The sequence below is a fragment of the Dasypus novemcinctus genome, chromosome 12 (genome assembly GCF_030445035.2).
Source record: "Dasypus novemcinctus isolate mDasNov1 chromosome 12, mDasNov1.1.hap2, whole genome shotgun sequence".
Lineage (NCBI taxonomy): Eukaryota > Metazoa > Chordata > Mammalia > Cingulata > Dasypodidae > Dasypus > Dasypus novemcinctus.
Genome location: NC_080684.1, coordinates 56,128,676 through 56,141,860, shown reverse-complemented (window position 1 = coordinate 56,141,860; position 13,185 = coordinate 56,128,676). Strand labels below are relative to the sequence as shown.

The 13,185-nt window shown below is 34.5% G+C and overlaps 1 non-coding gene across 1 annotated transcript; it reads left to right on the top strand.

Annotated features, from left to right (window-relative positions):
• Positions 1-11,602: 11,602 nt before the first annotated feature.
• LOC111760524 (U2 spliceosomal RNA) lies at positions 11,603-11,792 on the top strand. Its single transcript, XR_002794186.2, has one exon. It is a non-coding gene; the product is annotated as a U2 spliceosomal RNA (small nuclear RNA).
• The last annotated feature ends 1,393 nt before the right edge of the window (positions 11,793-13,185 follow it).

Below are 13,185 nucleotides of genomic sequence, written 5' to 3'. Positions count from 1 at the left end.
TTGCTTCACCACATGGCAATAGCCAGGATCAACAGTAGCTGACTTTGGTGAGAAATCATCTCTGCTGGTGCCTTGGTTTGGACTTTTCATGGCCTTCGAACTATAAGTTTTTATCCACAAATATATCCCCTTTGTTAAAGCCAACAATTTTTGGTACTTGCATTCTGTAGTCTTCTGGCAAATTAAAACAATAAGAATGGCACTACTAAAATGTGAAATGGATCATTTCCCTGTTGATTTCAGTAGTTTCTCATCTCAATCAGAGTAAAAAATGAAGTCTTCATTATGATTTACAATTCCCTACATGAACTGGCTCCTGTTACTCCTTGACTTTCTTCTCATTTTACTTCAGACACGTGGACTCTTGATTGTTTCTAGAGCATACTGAGCAGTCTGCTAAAAAGTATTTGCTCTTACTCTACCTGGAATATTCTTCTCCCATATATGGCATGCTCTTTTACCAGCTTCAATTATTTAATTATCACCTTCTCATGAAATTCTTCACCAAAATTCCTATATAAAACTGCAATTCTATTAGGTCTTTTTGTTTCCTTTTCTTAACTCTTATCATTATCCAACTTAATTTATATTTACATATTCATCATTTTACCATCATTAGAAGGAAAACTCTGTAATGGCCAGGAGTTTTGTCTATTTTGTTCATTGATGTGTTTGAAGTTCTTAGATTTTCTAGCACATAATCAACACTCAACATTTATTTGTTGAATGAAAGAATAAATGAACCATTGAAGAAAACTTGTTGAGCTAATTTAAAATGGAGGAAATCTGAGATCCTGGCATATCTTGCCTCAGTTAATGTGACCCATCAAGTTGGACACGAACCTAGTTATTGTAAAGAAATTATTTTCTATTAATTATCTAACTTGAATATTTGTTTGGAGAGAAACTTTTGGTACAATGAACAAGTTTCTGCTCAAATTTAAGTAGCTTCAGGTTTCAAAATGACAGTTATGCCTTTTTTTGTCTGAACAAGAATATTTTACTTGAAAAAGATCACAGCAGGAAGACAGATTAGTGTGCTTAAAAGAAAAAAAAGGAAGTTACAAAAGAGCTACTCACTTATTTCTGTTTTATTGTTGACTCCAACATAAAAGTCATTGTTTCTTCTTTTCTCTTCCTTTCTAGCTTACCTAATTTTCTGGACTCTCTCCATTTATAGACGCTTCCTTGTCAATTTGACAGGCTGGCCTCCTGCGTTACAAACCTTCTCTCTTTACAAGCCATTTTTTCTTTCCCTACTTACACTTGATTTTTTCCTCCTTATCCATGCTTCCCTTCCATCAAATTTCATAACTCCTGACACATTCTTTCGTGGCATTCTTTTCACCATCCTGTCCATACTACACATTAATTCAATATAATCTTTTTAAACACACATCTAATAAGACTCCTGATCTACTAGAAAAGATCTTTTATTCTTATTATATACACAATATTGACTTTGCTTATTTTTAAAGAATAAGCTAATATATTACATCCTCCTTGTACTTTTCCCTGATCTACCTAATCCTCATTCTCCACTCTGAATAGACTGTTTCCTTACTTGTCTTCCCATCATAGTTTATTAATATATCTTTTTAACATTTATCATATTATATGAAAGCACATATTTCTTTTTTTGTCACCCTAGCTATATAAAGAAAACTTTGAAAGAAGAATTTAAGTAATTTTCACTTTTCTGGTATTGAATAACAACTGAAAAAAAAAGTTTTACACTAGATGCTTTCAATTCATATAAAATATTAGAGCTAAGATTAGATTAGAGCAAAGCATTTTATACAAGTTAAATATTAACTGACTGACCCTAATATAAAAGTTAATCTGGAAATTAGGTATATGCTAGTATTTATATATTCTGCCATTCCAATCCTTAATTTTCTTATAAGGGAGAAAGAAAGAAGGAAGGGAGGGAGAGGGAAGGAGGAAAAGAAGTATAATTATTGTAGCAGTTTGGTATTATTTATGAATTCCAAAAATAGATGTTGAATTATGTTTGCAAATTTGTCTGTTCCTCTGTATTGGATTCAGGGGTTTCATTTTTACTTGATTAAATTATAATGAAGGCTTTGTTTGGACCACATCAGTAGGACATTGAGCCCCCACCCCCTTGGTGGGTTGGGATTCAGAAAAAAACAACATGGCAGAGAAAGAAGTTGGAGTTTTGATCCTGTATACCCAGGAATTAAATACATGGAGAAGCAGATATGTGAGGAAAGAAAGAAGGCTCCATTAGAAACAGCAGTGACCCCAGGAAGAGAGAGACAAGCTACTTACCTGATAGTTTACAGTTGGCCTTGTATAGCAAGCAGAGCAGCTGAGCTCAACTTAGCCCAGGTACAGCTGATATTGGAAGAAGCTGGGACTACGGAGCCTTAAGAGAGGCAGGCTGAAGGCTTGCAGGCATCAGCAGTCATCTTGCTCCAACACTTGGCAACACTTTTTGGTGAGAAAAGTAAGTTATGCTTTTACGGCCTGGTAACTGTAAGCTTCTACCCCAAATAAATACCCTTTGTAAGAAGAGCCAACAGATTTCTGGTATTTTGTCTAATACAGTTATCAATTCTGCAAAGACTATCTAAAAAGATCTCTAATTTTATGATTTTACCTTTTCCATACTATCTTAAGATCAAATTTTCTAGTCATTTACTTTTCTTTTTATAAGAGAAGTTGTAGGTTTACAGAAAAATCATGCAGAAAGGACAGGGCTTCCATATACTACCCACCTTCCACACACACATTTTGTATATTTTTAACACTTTGCATAGTGTCATGAATTTATTATAATGATATTATAATTACACTATTAAGTATGCTGCATAGTTTGCATTAGGATTTACTGTTTGTGTTCTACATTTCTATAGTTTTAAGAAAATTTAATCTAATAGCATATATACAACCTAAAATTTGCCCTTTTAAACACATTCAAATATAAAATTCAAGTGTGTTAGTTTATTTAAAGTTCTGCATTTACTTTTCTTTTTTTTTAAGAATTTGTATGTTTACAGAAGAATTTGTATGTTTATGTATGCATAAAATACAGAGATCTTATATACTCCCTGTAGCAGTCTGATTATTTTGTGGACCCCAGAAAGCCCTGTTCTTGGAGCTAGTTCATTCTTGTGCATATAAACCTATTGTAGCTGGGACCTTTTGATTAGATTCAGTTAAGGTACCTTCCTTTTGATTAGGTCACTTCAGTTAAGGATTGGTTAGATTGTGGGACCTAGGGTGGGTCACAATCCTCTTCCTGGAATCAGTCCTTTATAAAAGGAGGAGTAAAAAGCAGCAAACACACAGGGGAAAAAACACAATGACAGAGAGAAACCTCCAAAAGTTAAAAATCAATGAACCAAGAGAGAGAAAAGCCACAGATGGAACAGCGCAAAGTGAAACTATCAAGGAGGCCCAGAGGTGAGGGAAGAGACAACTGACATCACCCCTGTCATGTGTCTGATTGCTAGTAGCTGAGCTCAGGGAGAAAGTGAGCCCAAAGGAAAAGGCAGAGACCAGCAGAGTCATTGTGTCTTGCCACATGGCAGGAGTCAAGGATCACCAGGAGCCGGCCTTCAAGGAGAGAGAAGAGTTATCTGATTCCTTGATTTGGACACTTTCATGGGCTCAGAACAGTAAGCTTTTAACTCAATAAATTCCTGTTATAAAATCCAACCCATTTCTCACATATTGCACCCAGCAGCTTTTAGCAAACTAAAACAAACCCCATATTAATAACAACATGCACTAGTGTGGTACATGTTTTACAATTGATGAAAGAATATTATAATTGGTTTCCCTGTTTTGTACTTATTAGGAATACCTGATCTAGTAGATAAGAAATAGTATCTCATTTGGTTTTGATTTGCATTTCCCTAATGCCTAATGATGTTCAGCATCTTTTCATGTGCTTTTTTGGCCATTTGTATATCTTCTTGGAGAAATACCTATTCAAATATTTTGCCTATTTTTAATTGGGTCATTTGTCTTTGAATTGTCTTTTTACTTTAATGATAAACTCCTTTGAGGCATAAAAGTTTATTTTGATAAGGTCTCATTTATCTATTTTTTTCTTTGATTAATTTGCTTCGGGTGTAAAGTCTAAAGAAACTATTGGTTAACAAAAGGTCCTGAAGATGTTTTCCTATGTTTTCTTCTAGGATTTTCACAGTTAGGTTCTTATTTTAGATCTTTGATCAATTTTGAGTTCATCTTTGTATATAGTATGAGGTCCCTACTCCTTCATTCTTTTGTATAAGGACATCCAGTTTTCCCAGCACAATTTGTTGAAAAGACTGTTCATTCCCAATTGAGTATACTGTCAAAAATCATATGGACTTAGATGTGAGGGTTTATTTCTGAAATCTTAATTCAATTTCATTAGTTTATAAGTCTGTCTTTGAGCCAGTACCATGCTGATTTCATTACTGTGCATTTGTAATGAATTTTAGGAACAGGAAGTATGAGTACTTCAACTATGTTCCTATCTTTCAAGATGACTTTGGCTATTTGAGGCCCCTTACCCTTCTGTAAAAATTTAATAATTGGTGTAGTTGTTAAATTCATGTGTGAACTTGATAGGTTATGATGTCCAGTTGTTTGATCAAGTAAGCATTGGCCTGATTGTTACTGTGAGGATATTTCATGGATTTAAGTCACCAAAAACTTGACTAAATCTATGACTGATTACATCTCCAATCAACTAAGGAGATTACCTCCAGCAATGAGAGAAGTCTATCAGCTGAAGGTCTTAAAAGGAGAACTAAAGATCAGCAGTCAGAGGAAGAATTTCTATCTTTACTTCAGCCAGTCAGCTTTTCCTCGGGACCCTACCTTGGAGATGCAAGCTTGTAGTCTGCCCTGTAGAATTCAGACTTGTCCATCACTATTGTCCAGTGAACCATTCCTGTAATCATATATATATATGGTAATATATATACGTATAAAGTCAGTTCTGTTTTCTGGGTCCCTGGGAGAAAACTGACTAATGTATTTGACTTTTCCATTTCTGCAAAGAAAACTGCTGGGATTTGGACTGGGATTGTAATGAATCTGTAAATTGCTTTGGGGAGAATTGGCATCTTAACAATATTTATTCTTCCATATTTTAGGTCTTCTTTAATTGCTTTTAGCAATGTTTGTAGTTTTCTGTGTACAAGTCCTTTAGATACTTGGTTAGATTTCATTTATTCCTAGATATTTGATTTTTTTACTTACTATTGGGAACAGAAATTTTGTCTTGATTTCCTCTTGAGATTGTACATTACTAGTGTTTAGAAACACTATTTTTGTGCATTGATCATGCATGCTCCACATTGCTGAATTCATTTATTAATTCTAGTAGCTTTTTTGTGGGTAAGAATTTTCTGCATATAGGATCATGCCATTTTCAAATAGGGAAAAATTTTATTTCTTCTTTTCCAAATTGCATCCCTTTTCTTTCTTTGTCTGGCCTAATTGCTCTGGCTAGAACTTCCAGTTCGATTTTGAATATCAGTCTTCACAGTGGGCATCTCTATCTTGTACCTAATCTTAGAAGGAAAGTTTTCGATCTTTCAAAACTGAATATGATGTTAGTGGTAGGTTTTTATATATGCCCTTTATCATGTTAAGGAGGAAGTTTCCTTCTATTCCTAGTTTTCTAAGTGTTCTTTTCAAGAAGGGGTGCAGGGTAGAGGATATTGTCAAATACATTTCCTGTGTCAATTTAGGTGCTCATGTATTAGTTTTTCCTTTCATTCTATGTGATATAGTACATTAATTGATTTTCTTTTTTTTAAAACACCCTTGCATACCTGGGATAAATCCTAATTGATCATGGCCTATAGTTGTTTTAATATGCTGTTGGATTCAGCTTGCTATGATTTTTTAAGATTTTTTGCATCCATATTCTTAAGGATTATGGGTCTATAATTTTCTTTACTTGTGGCTTCTGGCTTTGTTACTAGGGTGATGGCCTCATAGAATGTGTTAAAAAGTGTTTCCCTTCTCTTCAATTTTTTTGGAAGTCTTTTTATTAATTCTTCTTACAATTATCAGTAAAATTTCCCTGTGAAGCCATCTGGTCCTGGACTTTTCTTGTTGTGATGTTTTTAATTACTGTTTCAATCTCTTTATTAGCAATTTATTTGCTGAGGTCTTCTATTTCTTCTTGAATCACTGTAGGTACTTTGTGTGTTTCTAGGAATTTTTCCATTTCATCTAGGTTATTTTTTCACTGGTGTACACTTGTTCATAGTATCCTTTTATAATTTGTTTTATTTTCATGGGTTTGAGAGTAAAGTCCCCCTTTCATTTCTGACTTTAGTTATTTGCATCGTCACTCTTTCTCTCTTTTTTCTTTGACAGTCTATCTAAAGGCTTGCCAATTTTATTGATCCTTGCAAAGAACCAACTTTTGATTTTGTTGGTTTGCTCTATTGTTTTTGTTTTTATTCTCTGTCATCTGTCTTATCCTTCTACTCACTTTTTTGTTTGCTCTTCTTTTTCTACATTCTCCAATTGTGTGGGTATGTCTTTGATTTTAGATCTTTCTTTTCTTTAAATGTAAGCATTTAGAGCCATAAATTTCTCTTTCAGCCTTGCTTTATACGTTTTGGTGTGCTATGTTTTCATTCTCATTTGCTTCAAGATATTTACTAATTTCCCTTGTAAAATCTTCTTTGGCCTACTGGTTGTTTAAGAAGAAGCTTGCTTGATTTCCACATAATTGTGAAGTTTCCAGTTGTCCGTCTGTTACTAATTTTTAGCTTTCTTCTATTGTGATCAGAGAAGATATACTCTATGCTTTCAATATTTTTTCATTTATTGTGATTTGCTTTTTGGCCTAACATATGGTCTATCCTAAGAACGATATATGTACAATAGAGAAGATAGTGTATTTTGCTTCTGTTGGGAGAAGCATTTGTTCTAGTTAGCTAAAGGCTGCCAATACCAGAAATGGGCTGGGTTTTATAATGGGAAGTTTATTAGACTAAACGCTTATATTTCCAAGGCTGAAAAAATGTCCATATCAAGGCATCATCAGAGATGCTTTGTCACCAAAGGTTGGCTGCTAGCAGTTCCTTTGTGGCAAAGGAAGATGTGGGTCTGCAGAGCTCTCTTTATGTTTTCCTTGAGCTCACCTGTAGGCAATCAGGCATCTATCCCTGGGCCTGGTTATCTTGCACCTCTCAAAATTTCTGCATTTGTAGGCAAACCTAGGGTCCTTTCTCACATGTCAGGGGCAAAGTGACAGAACTCACTTTCTCTGTGTCTCCTCTTTCTGTCTGTGTGCCCTCAGTTTATATAAGACCAAGCAAGAGGGCATAGATCAAACCTGTGTCATACATTGAACAATAAGGCTTAAAGCACTCTAAAGTGATCTAATCAAATGATCATTAACAGAATTTAATGCAATCAAGGACCCCAGGGCCACAGGAATAGATTAAAGAGCATAATCTTTTCTGAGTTTCACAAAATTCAAACCTTCACAGTGTACCATATAACTCTCTTAGGTTTCAATCAAATCTCTTATTTCCTTATTTATGTTCTGTCTAGATGTTCTATTCATTAAAGAAAGTGGTGTATTGACGTCCCCTTCTATTAAGGTAGAACTGTCTATTTTTCCCTTCAAATCTGTCAATATTTACTTCATAGATATTTGGACTCTACCATTAGGAGCATATATATTTATAATTATTTAATTTTTTCTAACTTCCTGGCTGCTTATTTATTGGCTCAAGGTTTTGAATCTCAGAGAAGCACCAAATCAAAATGTCATTAAAATGATGCTTTCTTCCAGAAGACTTTGCCATTCTGCTAGCTGCTTGACTGTTCTGTCACATGGCAGTACACATGGCAGCCTCTCCTGCTTTCTCCTTTCTCTTCCAAGTTCATTTTACTTTCAGCGCCTAGCTACTCCATCTGGGCTATTTTCTTTCTGTGATCTTCTTTTTAAGGCTTCCCATATTAAGACCCATCCTGATTCAGCTGGGCTATACCTTAACTGAAGTAACTTTATCAAATGGTCCTATTCAAAAGAGTTTACACCCACAGAAATGGGTTGTTTTTCTGGCATTCAAAGCTCTAAATCACCATATCTTCTTGTTGAATTGCCCCTAGTATATAGTGACCTTCTTTTTCTCCATAACAGTTTTGACTTAAAGCCTATTTTATCTGATATTAGTACAGTTACCCCTGCTTTCTTTGGTTACCATTTATAAGATCTGTAATTTTTCTATCCTGGACTTTCAACCTATTTGTATCTGAATTTAATATAACTCTCTTGAAAACAGCACATAGTTGGGTGGTACTTTTTCATCCATTCTGCTAATATACATCATTTGACTGGAGAGTATAATCCATTTATATATAAAACAACTACTAAGAATGCAGAACTTTCTTTTTCATACCACTGCCTTCTTACCTTTATAGTTTCTCACAAAAATTGGTACTTAATCTTATTGGGAACCCCTCATACATAACTCATTGCTTTTCCCATATAGTTTTCAGAAATCTCTTTTCCTTGGCATTAGGTAGTTTGATTACTATGTTTCTGGGCATGGTTCTCTTTGAGTTATCCTATTTGGGGTTCACTGGGATCCTTGAATGTGTTTATTCATGTCTTTCATCACATTTGGTGAGTTTTCTGCCATTATTTCTTTGAATATTCCTTCTGTCCATTTCTCTCTTTATTCTCCTTTTGGGATTCCTATATTGAGTATATTGGTATGCTTAATGGCTTCCCACAGTTCTCTTGGGCTTGGTTGACTTAATTTTCTTTTTTCCCTCTGTTTTTCAGCCCAAATCATTTCAACTATCTTACTTTTGAGTTTACTTATACCTTTTCTTCTGCCAGCTCCAATATGCTGCTGAAAACTTCTAGGGAATTTTTTCACGTCGTTATTATAGACTTTAATGCCTATATTTCTGTTTGATTCTTAATGATAATCTGAAAGAGACCTTGGTATTGTTCATTCATTTTTTTCTTTATATCCTTTAGCTCTTTGTCTGTGTTTTCCTTTGACTCCTTAAGCACATTGAGAATCATTTTTTTAAAGTCTTTGTCTTCTATATCCAAGGTCTGCTTTAGTGGTCTGTAATCTGCCTCTCTGCCTTCAGGACAAATTCTGGGAGGGCCAGACCCAGACATATTTCCTGGTTCAGTCTTTAGGCTTCCACCATATAGCTTGGCACTAACATGCACTCATGCTAGTATGTGGATAGGGGTTACTCTGTTCCCTCTGGAACTGGACCAAGGAACCACAATGGGAGTGAAGGCTGGCTCCACACTGAGCTGAGGAAGAGTTGAGGAAAGGGCCAGCAGGGGAGCCACAAGGTTTGCCTGTTTTTCAGGATGATTTTTCATGATCCAGCACTTGCCTAGATACTGAAACCCTTTAATAGTTTTTGGAGTTTTGAGGAAGATAACTCTGCCAGTTTTTTTTAGTTGTCCAAAGATTCTGTGGGAGGATGGCAGGACCTGAAGTCTGTGGATTTACTTTTTACTTGATAATTTATTTAGACGGATGATCCTTTTCTCAAATTTGATGTCAGAAATTCATTTTAGTTGCTCTGATTATAAAAATAAAATGCTATCTATGTTATGTCAGATTTCATTGAACGGGCATATTATCTGTTTTCAATGTAGTAAGTTAGAGAGAATATAATGGTAACTTTTCCTGGGAATTTCCTCTGATATTCCTTGTTCAGGGCAGAAAGGAGCAAAGTACAGACTGATTGTCTCACCTGGAAAACAAATATCAAGAAATAATTTCTGTTTAAATATAAATTTTGACAGTATTTTCTATTATGTAGCCCACTCACATATTGGTTAATGAAAACGGTACAATAGCAAAGAATTTTAGAACACAATTTGACAGTATCTATCAGAACTACAAATACATTTATTATTATTCCTAGAAGTCTCACATATGAGATCTATCCTACAGATTTACCTGCATATTTATTACATAACATATAGAAAATGGCATGACCATTGATGACATTGGAGCATTTTTGTAGTAGTACAATAATAAAATGAACCTAATAAGCATGGGGAGGAGTTGTTAAATAAATTGTGGTTTTATCATCATAGTAAAATAAAAATTCAGCTATAAGGGTTAAGGGGTAGCTCTCCATGTCTTGAAATGGAAGGATAGCCAAGATACCTTAAATATGTAGTATGAACCTGTTTGATTAATAAAGGATATTACAATGCATTAAATGTTCTTATATTTGTAGTAAAAGAAATTCATAATATATTTATGAGTGATGTCATCAACATAGCAATGTAAGATATCCCCTTAAAAGCCTTCCCAGATAATTAGCAAATAAAAGGGCAAATCCCACTTGTATACAACTCTGGAGGATAGTAGAGACTACAAAAGGACTCCACATATCCTAAATCAAAAAGACAGAAAAATCTCAGGTAGGAGAATTCTGTCCCAGATTGCGGGTCACTTCCCATGCCCCTCACCTTCACTTAGTCCCACACAACTTGTGAATAACAGAGGCAGCACGTTCTGATACCCTCCCACAGCAAAAAAAAGACTATAGAACAATTCACAACAGCAAGTTAGAATTCCTTGCATACCCAGGCATCAGGACTTAGGTCCACAGAGACCCAGGGCAGACCACAAGCCATTGAGGGGTGCTGCATACAAAAATGCCCCTGGGGGAAAAAGACATGGGATAAATCATGATAGAAAGGCTGGTAAGAACTCTTTGGCCCTCACTCAATCTAATTTAAATTGGCGGGACCATCTAAAGGCAAAATGGATTTTTGTGAAGTAACCCACCTTTCTGAGTTGATTCCATCTGGATCCCTGGGGTGGGATACACTAATGGGGAAGAAACCAGAGTATGAAAAGCTTCACAGGAATAAAACCAAGAAAAAGGGGTTAAACTGAACTGCTGAACTCCTAAATAAATTCAAGAAGATGAAGGAAAGTATGCATAAAGAGATAAAGGATATTAAGAAGACAATGTGTGATCATAAAGAAGAATTTGAAAGTATAAAAAGAAATACAACTGAAATTATGGGGGATAAAAGGCACAATAATAGAGATTAAAAATACACTAGAGGCATACACCAGCAGATTTGAACAATCAGTAGAAAGAATCAGTGAACTAGAAAATTGTTCAATTGAAATCCTACAGTCAGAAAATTAAATCAAGAGAAGAATAAAAAAAAATCAACATGTCTCAGAGATTTGAGTGACAGCAAGAAGTGCTCAAACATACACATCATGGGAGTCCAAGAAGGAGAAGAGAAGTGAAAAGGGACAGAAAGAATATTTGAGGAAACAATGACTGAAAACTTTCCAACTCTTATGTATGATATAAATATCATATCTAAGAGGTACAACATACTGTAAATGGAAAAAGTCCTAGTAGACATTCTCCAAGAAACATACGAATCAGAATATTGAATGACAAAGATAAAAAGAGAATTCTGATAGCAGCAAGAAAAAAGTGATGCATCACATACTAGGTATTCTCTATAAGACTAAATACTGATTTTGCATCAGAAAACATGGACCTAGGAAGGTAGTGATATGAGATAGTTAAGGTACCGAAAGAGAAAAACTGCCAACCAAAAATATTTATTATTGATCAGTGTTTTGGCTAAGATCAAGTGTAGTATCTGTTCATATCAATTTAATATTTGATATATCCTCTATCTGAAGAAAATATATTAATGGATTTTTGGAACAGGAAGATGGAATGGGAGCCTGCTCTGTCCACTCCATGCAGTGACCTTGTATTTCAGTACTTTCAGGAATGCTGTAACATCTTCAGGGATACAATTATATTTAAAAATTATTTGGCAAAATTGTCCTTCAAAAATGAGTGTGATTTTAAAATATTCACAGATAAACAAACCTGAGGAAGTTAATCAACAAGAGACCTGCCTGACAGGAATTTCTAAAGGGAGTTCTACAGGTTGAAAAGAAAAGACTGGAGAGAGTGACTTGGTGTAATATGAAGAATTGAAGATTATCAGTAAAGGTAAATGCAACCCAATAGTACTGTATCCTCAATATACAATTCAACTCTTTAATTCCTATAAAAATCAAAATATAAGTGAAAAAGAAAAAGGCATGTTTTTTGATAATGGACATGCAAAATATAAAGTGGGGGTAAGGTAGGACAAAAACAACATAAAGAGGGGATACAGCGGGATATGGGAACACAGAATGTGTATGTTATTTAAGTTAAGTTGATATATTTTCAAATAAGTAGATTATATATGTAGGTTGTACAATATATAACCCAGAGAAACAATAATATATTATTAAAAGTGGCAATCCACCAAGAAGAAATAACAATAATAAATATTTAAGTATCGATGCATGGTGTCCCAATACAGTAGGCAAACACCTGGAAAACCAAAGGGACAAATAGTCACCACTACAATGATAGTTGGAGACTTCAATATACCACTCTTATCAATAGATAGAACATACAGATGGAAGATAATAAGGAAACAGAGAAATTGAATAATATGATAAATGAACTTGTCCTAAAAGACATATACAAGACATTGCACCTCAAAACAAAACAGCAGGATATACATTCTTCTCAAGTGCACATGGATCATTACCAGAGTATACCACATGTTAGGTAACAAAACAAGTCACAATAAATTTAGAAAGATTGAAATCATACAAAATACCTTCACTGACCAAAATACAATGAAGCTAGAAATTAATAACAGGTACAGAACTGGAAAATCCACAAATACATGGAAGTTAAAGAACACTCTCTAAAATAATCAGTTGGTCACAGAATAAATGGCAAAGAGAATCAGTAAATATTTGAAACAAATGAAAAAATGAGGGCACAGTATATCAAAATTTATAGAATGCAGTGAAAGATGTGCTGAGATGGAAATTTTAGCCCTTAACACTAACATTAAAGGGAAAAAAAAGAGTTACAATCAAAGAACTGGATGAACTAGAAAAAGAACAGTAAACTATCCCAAAAAAAAGCAGAAGGAAAGAAATAACAAAGATTAGAGCAGAAATAAAATTGAGAATTAAAAAACAAGTAGAGAGTATTAACAAAATCAAAATTTGGTTCTTTGAAAAGATCAGCAAAACTGACAAACACTTAGTTAGAATGACAAAGGAAAACAGAGAGATGATGAAAATATATAAAATCAGAAATGGGGGGGGGGGGGGGAAT